The sequence below is a fragment of the Gorilla gorilla genome, chromosome 6 (genome assembly GCF_029281585.2).
Source record: "Gorilla gorilla gorilla isolate KB3781 chromosome 6, NHGRI_mGorGor1-v2.1_pri, whole genome shotgun sequence".
Taxonomy (NCBI): Eukaryota; Metazoa; Chordata; class Mammalia; order Primates; family Hominidae; genus Gorilla; species Gorilla gorilla.
Window position 1 is genome coordinate 41,942,129 of NC_073230.2, and position 9,054 is coordinate 41,951,182.

Here is a 9,054-nt window from a genome sequence, read left to right on the forward strand (position 1 = left end):
TCATGGCCACCATCCAAAGTAACAGTGTTTCCTCAGGATACAGGAGAAAATGTCTGGCTCCTCAGCATTACTCTCAGCTAGGGGTGCTTCATGCCAGGGTAAACCTGGGTTCCCAGTGCTCCAGTTCTGCAGTGATACAGCTCTTTCAGCCTGTGGACATGTGGGTATTCTTCCAGGCAAAATTCACAGCATCCAGGCAGCTAGATTTGGAAGGGACATGACCTGAGCCAAAGGCAGATCCCAAACCAGCTCTTCCTACAGTAGATTTGATCTTAGTATAGAGCCTGGAGCCCCAAATCAAGGTGTCCCCCACTTAATTGTCTATTTCCTTTTGGAGACCCCAGTGCCTTCTTCTGGGTGGCCTCAGTCAGGATCACTCAGTCCAATGGATGTGTTTAACTAACTCGGAGCTTGAAAATAAAGATCTTTAGCCCTCCCTTCTTTGAAGAGACTCCTCCCTAGTATCCCTTAGTAAAACACAGTGGCCTTCTGCCCCAACTACCCAAGAGTGAGAGCCCTGGGCCTGCCTCGGGGTCATGCTAGAGACTTATTCTAAATATAGGATTTACTATTAAATGTTCTTTCTCTTTGAGAAAAGTTATAAATTTCTATCTCATGTAGCTTCTCACTTCACATATTTGATTTAATAATGATGACCTTGAATCATTAAAATAGTTATGGTCTGACTTACTGAGGGTCTAACCGGTCAGTAAACCAACCAGTGGCTTGTGTCTTTGATAACCATGGTTTGGAATAAAGCCAAACTTTTTGATGTCCCAGCATCAAACTTTCTCAAGGAGCCTGTATTAATCAGTTCTCATGCTGCTAATAAAGACATACTCGAGACTGGGTAATCCATAAAGAAAAAAGGGATTTAATGGACTCACAATTCCACATGGCTGAGAGGTTTCACAATTATGGCAGAAGACAAAGGAGAAAGTCACATCTTACATGGCGGCAGGCCAGAGAGCTTGTGCAGGGGAACTCCCATTTATAAAACCATCAGATCTTGCGAGACTTATTCACTATCACAAGAACAGCACGGGAACGACCTGCCCCCATGATTCAATTACCTCCCACTGGGTCCCTCCCACAACACGTGGGAATTATGAGAGCTACAATTCAAGATGAGATTTGGGTGGGGACACAGCCAAATTATATCAGAGCCCATACAAACAATTGTTGGGAACTATTCTGGACCAGTCAGATTTTATCAAAATTCCCATGTCTCCTTTGACTCTACTAATTTGGATCTGAGAATGAACTATATACAGTTTTGTTCATACCTGAGGGCTCTTGGCATTGAGAAGATGAAAACTCTTGGCCATGAACTGTTAGCCATTGAGACTGCTTTGTGGGTTAAAAGCCTCATGTTACATTCCTGTTACATACATTTAAAAAGTTGTTCCTGCTCCCCTTGGGTGGCTGATAAATATGTAAAGAGGCTGGGACAGGATTTTCTATTCTAGGGTGCTCTTGCCTCATGTACAGCCCCTTCCATCCAGGCAAGTCTGTCTGTGGATTTATCAAGAGCCTGGGACAGGGATGGCTGCATAATTTTTAGGATTTCGGGCAAAATGAAAATGTAAGGCCTTCTGTTCAAATATCAGGGTGAGTAAAGTGTCATTAAAGGTATAAATGAAGCATTTTTCTTTCTTCTGCAGCCCATGATGGTTTTCTAAATGCTATTTAAAGTCATTTAAGCAAAAGAAAGTCAGAATTTTTAATTATTAACATGAATTTAAGTATACATCTTTATATTGTATGATGCCCATTTTAAATGTAAATATTTACACATTAACTCGTAAGTGGAACTATAAAAATAGTCCCAAATAATGCTATCATCCTGGCTCATCACTGGAAGATGCTTTAAACTGGCCAGAAAAGGCAAACACAGGCCAGGCTTAAGGAGGTTGGAAATAGGAAGAAAGTGTCTCCTAGGTATGGAGGCTGTCAAGGGGGTGCCACTGAGCACAAGGTTTCTCCCAGGGTGTATACAGTCCCTCCCAGTTGCCTGTGAGCCCCACCACATAATGTGGGACACCTGTGCCCTCACTCAGGTCTGATGGCTCCCAGATTCCCCCTCTTGCCTACAGCTGGACCAGTGTGTCATGCTTTGGCCTATGGTGGGGTCTAGGGACGTACATCCAGGTCTCTCTCCTTCCCACAACATGCCACACCAATCCATAGAAGATTGGCAAAACCTAAAGATCTCCATGCTAGGATGTGCTTGGTGTTTGGATTAAGGATAGGTGAGAGGGGACTTTAGCAAAGACATGACCTCTGGCTGGCCAGACACACCACGGGGCAAGTGGGAGCAGGGCAGCACCTCCATGCCCACACTGAGATGCCATGGGATGCACACAGCTAACCCCAGTCATTTTTATACAAGTGCCCAGAGCCCAAGAGGGGAAGGAGGATGGCAGCAGTCAGGGCAAGGAGGAGAAAGCCAGGTATAATTAGGGTGCCAAGGTTTGGAGGGATGGGAGTCTGAGAATCAATATGGGGGAAGTGGGAGGTGGGGAAGAGGAGAGTGGGGAGGTGGTAAGAATCCACACTGCACACAAGTCTAAACTTGAACCCCTTGGTGTATGCCCCATGGTCCCATTTGCCTTCACTTACAAACCACAAATTATTAAAAAAAACATTATTAAGAATCTCAAAGCGGTGGCCACACACTAAGTGTGGGAATCTTCTGAGTGGGACCCTGAGCAACTGCGCTGGTTGCATGCTGACATGATTTTGGTCTGTGTCCCCACCCAAATCTCATGCGGAATTGTCATCTCCATTGTTGGAGGTGGGGCCTAGTGGGAGGTGATTAAATCATGGGGGCAGATTTCCCCCTCATTGCTGGTCTCCTGATAGCGAGTGAGTGCCTGCGAGATCTGGTTGTTTCAAAGTCTGTGGCACCTCCCATCACCCCTTCCTGTTCCAGGCCATGTGAAGATGCCTGCTCCAGCTTTGCCTTCTGCCTTGAATAAAAGTTCCCTGAGGCCTCCCTAGCCATGATTCCTGTGCAGCCTGCAGAACCAGGAGCCAATTAAACCTCTTTTCTTTATAAATTACCCCACTCACACATTTCTTGATAGCAGCGTGAGAATGAATACACATGCCCATGAAGCCAGCCCTATCTAGGAGATCTGGTGCCTTTGCTCCTTCTATGCTCCTGAGCTGTCATCTATCATCCTTACTGTTGTCTTGTGAGTGATGTGAATTACTGTGCCCTTGCACAGCAGGATCTGTCTTTACTTTTCCTGGTTCCTAACTATGGATAGCTATCACACTCTTTCTCAGTATTATCACCACCACCACCATGACTTAGCCCTTGTTTTGGCTTCCTACTCTAGTAGGAAAATTTAGATATTACTGAAGAAAATCAGTTAAGTTTAGAAAAATTTATATTTTTCTAAAAAGAACCACTTATATTTCCTTTTCCTTTTCTATACATCCTCAATTCATATTCTTTGCTAATTTTCTATGATTGTTAGTCTTTCATTACGGATTTTTAGAAACTATTTTGTCAACTACGCTTTTGTTTCTGATTTAATTTATAAAATATTTCTTTACAGCTTCGTGTTTACTTTTGACTTTACTTATGCTAGTTTTTATAATAAGGAATATTTTTTAAATTGTATAGAATAAAATTTATTAATCATTTTTATGTTCTGATTTTATTATACTCAATTATCGTTTAAAATTTTCTAATATTTTTTCACATAGACCAATGGAGCAGAATAGAGAACTCAGAAATAAGACCACGCATTGGGCGGGTTGCAGTGGCTCACGCCCGTAATCCCAGCACTTTGGGAGGCCGAGGTGGGGGGATCACGAGGTCAGGAGATTGAGACCATCCTGGCTAACACGGTGAAACCCTGTCTCTACTAAAAATACAAAAAATTAGCCGGGCGTGGTGGAGGGCGCCTGTAGTCCCAGCTACTCAGGAGGCTGAGGTAGGAGAATGACGTGAACCCGGGAGGCGGAGCTTGCAGTGAGCTGAGATGGCACCACTGCACTCCAGCCTGGGTGACAGAGCGAGACTCTGTCTCAAAAAAAAAATAAAATAAAATAAAAGACCATATATCTACAACCACCTGATCTTCAACAACCTGACAAAAAGAAGCAATTTTTATTCTTAGTGTTAATCTGTGTCCAATTTATAAATTATAATTTATCATAGTTATGTATGTATAGGGAAAAAATAGTGTATATGGGGTTGACACTATTCACAGTTTCAGGCATCCACTGGGGGTCTTGGAAAGTGTGTCCCACAGATGACAGGGGACTATTGTAAATGTAATGTGGTGTCATGAGTAGAATTTTGGAACAGAAAAAGGATGTTAGGTAGAAAATAAGGGAATCTGAATAACATGTGAACATATAATAAACTTTAGTTGACACAATGTATCAATATTAGTTTATTAATTGTGACAAGTGTGTCATGCTAGTATAAGATGTTAATAATAAGAGTAACTGGTCTAAAAAATACAAAGAAAATCCAATCCAATTAAAAAATTGGAGAAAAAAACATGAAGAAACACTTCACCAAAAAAGATACACAGATAAAAAATAAACACATGTTCAACACCCTTGCCAATTAGGGAAATGCAAATTAAAAATGACAATGAGATATCATACACACGTGTCAGAACCACTAAAATAAAAAGTAGCTACAACAACAAATGCTGGGAAACATGCAGAAAAACTGAATCACTCATACATTTCTTGCAGAATGTAAGATGGTACAGCCCACTGAAAACAATTTTCTAAAATAAACACGCAACTACAGATGACTCAGCAATTGCATTCCTTCGCATTTATACCAGAAAAATAAAAATTACGTCTACACTAAAACCTGTGCATGAATGTTTGTAGCAGCATTGTTTGTAACAGCCCCCAATGAGAAACAATCCAGTTATCCTTTAATGTATAAATCTTAAATGTGGAGTTAAGTAGTACTCCACTCATACCATGGAGTACTACTGAGCAATACAAAGAAACAAATGATTAACACATACAAACACCTGAATGAATCTCTAGTGAATTGTGCCAAGAAAAAAAAGTCAACCACAAAATGTCACATGTTGCATGATTCCATTAATATGCCATTCTTGAATTGTCAAGATTGTAGAAACGGATGAGTGGCTGCCAGGCATTACAGAGGGGACTGGGATGGGAAGGAAGTGGGTGTGGTTATGACAGTATAGTATTAGAGATACTGGAGTGATGGAAAGTACCATGTATCCTGACTGCATCTATATGGATACTCTGGTTGTGATAGTGTACTATAGCTTTGTGAGATGTTACAATTGGAAACAAAGTAAAGAACATATGGGATCTCTGTATTATTTCTTAAAACAGCATGTGAATCTACAATATTTTAAAATAAAATGTTTAATTTAAAAATATGTGATGACAGTGCATTAGTAAGGGTATTTTTGTATATTTTTTCCAAGTTTTATTTAATTTTTAATTTTTAACTTTGTGAGTATATCATAGATGTATATGTTTATGGGGTCCAAGAGATGTTGTTGATCACACACACAATATGTCATAATCACATGAGGGTAAATGAGGTATCCATTACCTCAAGCATTTAACCTTTCTTTGTGTTCCAGATAATCCACCTATACTTTTATTTTAAAATGTAAAATAATTGTTGTCTGCAGTCACCCTGTTGTGCTATCAAATACTAGATATTACTCATTCTATCTAACTATATTTTTATATCCATTAGCCATCCCCACAGCATCCTCCCCACTGCCCTTCCCAGCCTCTGGTAAACATCCTTCTACTCTCTATGTTCATTAGTTCAATGGTTTTAATTTTTAGCTCCCATAATTAAGTAAGAATATGCAATGTTTGTCTTCCTGTACCTGGCTTATTTCACTTAACATAATGATCCCTGGCTTCATCCGTGTTGTTGCAAATGACAGACGTTTATTCTTTTTTTATGGCTGAATAATAACCCATTGTATATATGTATCACATTTTCTTTATCCATCCTTCTGTTGATGGACACTTAGGTTGCTTCCAAGTCTTGGCTATTGTGAATAGTAAAGCAATAAACATGGGAGTGGAGATCTCTCTTCGACATGCTGATTACCTTTCTTTTGGGTACATACCCAGCAGCGGGATTGCTGGATCATATGGTAACTCTATTTTTAGTTTTTTTGAAGAACCTCCAAACTGATCTCCATAGTGGTTGTACTAATTTACATTCCCATCCATAGCATATGAGGATTCCCTTTTCTCCACGTCCTCGCTAGCATTTGTTATCACTTGTCTTTTGTATAAAAGCCATTTTAACTGGGGTGAGATGACATCTCATTGCAGTTTTGATTTGCATTTCTATAGTGATCAATGATGTTGAGCACCTTATTATATGCCGGTTTGCTATTTTTATGTCTTCTTTTGAGAAATGTCTATTCAGATCTTTGGCCCATTTTAAAAATTGGATTATTAGATTTTTTTCCCAAAGAGTTGTATGAGCTCTTTGTATATACTTGCTATTAATCCCTCGTCAGATGGGTAGTTTGCAAGTATTTTCTCCCATTCCATGGGCTGTCTCTTCACTTAGTTGATTGTTATCTTTGTTGTGCAAAAGCTTTTTTAACTTGCTGTGATCCTATTTGTCTGTTTTTGCTTTGGTTGCCCATACCTGTGGGGTATTACTCAAGAAATCTTTGCCCACTCCTGTCTTTGAGAGTTTCCTGAATGATTTCTTTTAGTTTCATTTCAATTTTATCTATTTCTTCTCTGATCTTTATTATTTCTTTTATTCTACTAATTTTGGGGTTCATTTGTTCTTGCAGTTTTAGTTCTTTAAGATGCATCACTAGGCAGTTTATTTGAAGTTTTTCTTCTTTTCTGATGCAGGCACTTAGAGCTATACACTTAGAGCTGTACACTTTTCTCTTAGTACTGCTTTCACTATATCCCACATGTTTTCATGTGTTGTGTTATCATTTGTTGCAAGAATTTTTTTTTTTTAGATGAAGTCTTGCTCTGTCACCCAAGCTGGAGTGCAATGGTGCGATCTCGACTCACTGCAACCGCTGCCTCCTAGGTTCAAGTGATTCTCCTGCCTCCTCCCAAGTGGCTGGGACTACAGGTGTGTGCCACCACGCCTGGCTAATTTTTGTATTTTTAATACAGACGAAGTTTCATCATGTTGGCCAAGTTCAAGTTCTGTTCCAGACTCCTGACCTGTGATCCTCCCACCTCAGCCTCCCAAAGTATTGGGATTACAGGCATGAGCCACCACATCCTGCCTTGTTGCAAGAAATTTTTAATTTATTTCTTAATTTCTTCATAGGTCCACTGGTCACTTAGGAGCACATTGTTTAATTTCCATGTGTTTGTATAGTTTTCAAAATTCCTGTTATTGATTTCTAGTTTTACTTCAGAAAATTATGGTCAAAAAATATACTTGATACAATTTCAATTTTTTTGGAATGTTTTAAGATTTGTTTTGTAGCCTAGCATATGGCCTAGCCCTAAGAGTAGTCCATGTGCTGAGGAGAAGAATGTGTATTCTGCAGCCATTTCATGAAATGTTCTGTAAGTATCCATTAGGTCCATTTGGTCTCAAGTGCATATTAAGTCCAATATTTCTTTGTTGATTTTCTGTCTGGATGATCTGCCCAGTGCTGAAAGCATGGTATTGAAGTCTCCAGCTATTATTGTATTGGAGTCTATCTCATTCTATAGCTCTAATAATATTTGTGTTATATATCTGGGTGCTCCAGTGTTGGGTGCATATATATTTACAGTTGTTATATCCTCTTGCTTAATTCACCCTATCATTATACAATGATCTCCTATGTGTCTTTTTATAGTTTTGTCTTAAAATCTATTTTATCTGATATTTGTATAGCTATTTCTGCTCTTTTTTGGTTTCCATTGGCATGGAATATCTTTTTCCATCCCTTTATTTTCAGTCTATGTGTGTATTTATAGGTGAAGAGTGTTTCTTGTAGGCAACAGATCATTGGGTCTTTTTTTTCCCCATCCATTCAGCTACTCTGTGTCTTTTAATTGGAGAGTTTAGTCTATTTACATTCAATATTATTATTGATAAGTAAGGACTTACTCCTGCCATTTAGTTGCTTGTTTTCTGGTTGTTTTGTGGTCCTCTTTTCCCTCTCTCCTTCCTTCCCATCTTCCTTTTAGTGAAGGTGATTTTCTCTATCGGTATGCTTTCATTTCTTGCTTTTTATTTTTTATGTGTATGTTGTACAGTTTTTAGTTAGAGGTTACCTCAAGGCATGCAAATAATATCTTATAATCCATTATTTTAAACTACTGACAATTAAACATTGATTACATAAACTAACAAATAATTAAAGAGAAAACTAATAAAAACTCTACACTTGAAGTTTGTCCCCATGCTTTTTAGCTTTTTGTTGTTTTCATTTATATCTAATTGCACATTCTGTTTTTTGAGATGTTACTGTAGTTATTGTTTTTTATTGGTTTTTTTAGTCTTTTTACTCAAAATATGAATAGTTTATAAATGACAATTACAGTGTTATATTATTCTGTGTTTTTCTGTGTACTTACTATTACCAGTGAGTTTTATCCATTCAGATGATTTTTTATTGCTCATTTACACCCTTGTCTTTCAGATTGAAGAACTTCCTTTAGCATTCTTGTAGGAAATGTTTGGTGTTCATGAAATCCTTCAGCTTTTGTTTTGTCTGGGAAAATCTGTATTTCTCCTTCATGTTTGAAGGGCATTTTCACTAGGTATACTATTTAAGGATTTTTTTTTTCTTCATCACTTTAAATATGTCATGGTGCCACTCTCTCCTAGCCTGTAAGGTTTCCACTGAAAAGTCTGCTTCCAGATCAACTTTTATTTTACATTCAGTGAATACGTGTGCAGGTTTCTTACAAACGTATATTGGATAATGCTGAGATTTGAGGTACAATTCAACCTGTCACTCAGGTAGTGAGCACAGTACCCAATAAGTAGTTTCTCAAGCCTTGCCCCCTCCCTCCTGACCCCCTCTTATAATCCCCAATGTCTATTGTTTCCATGTTTATGTCCAT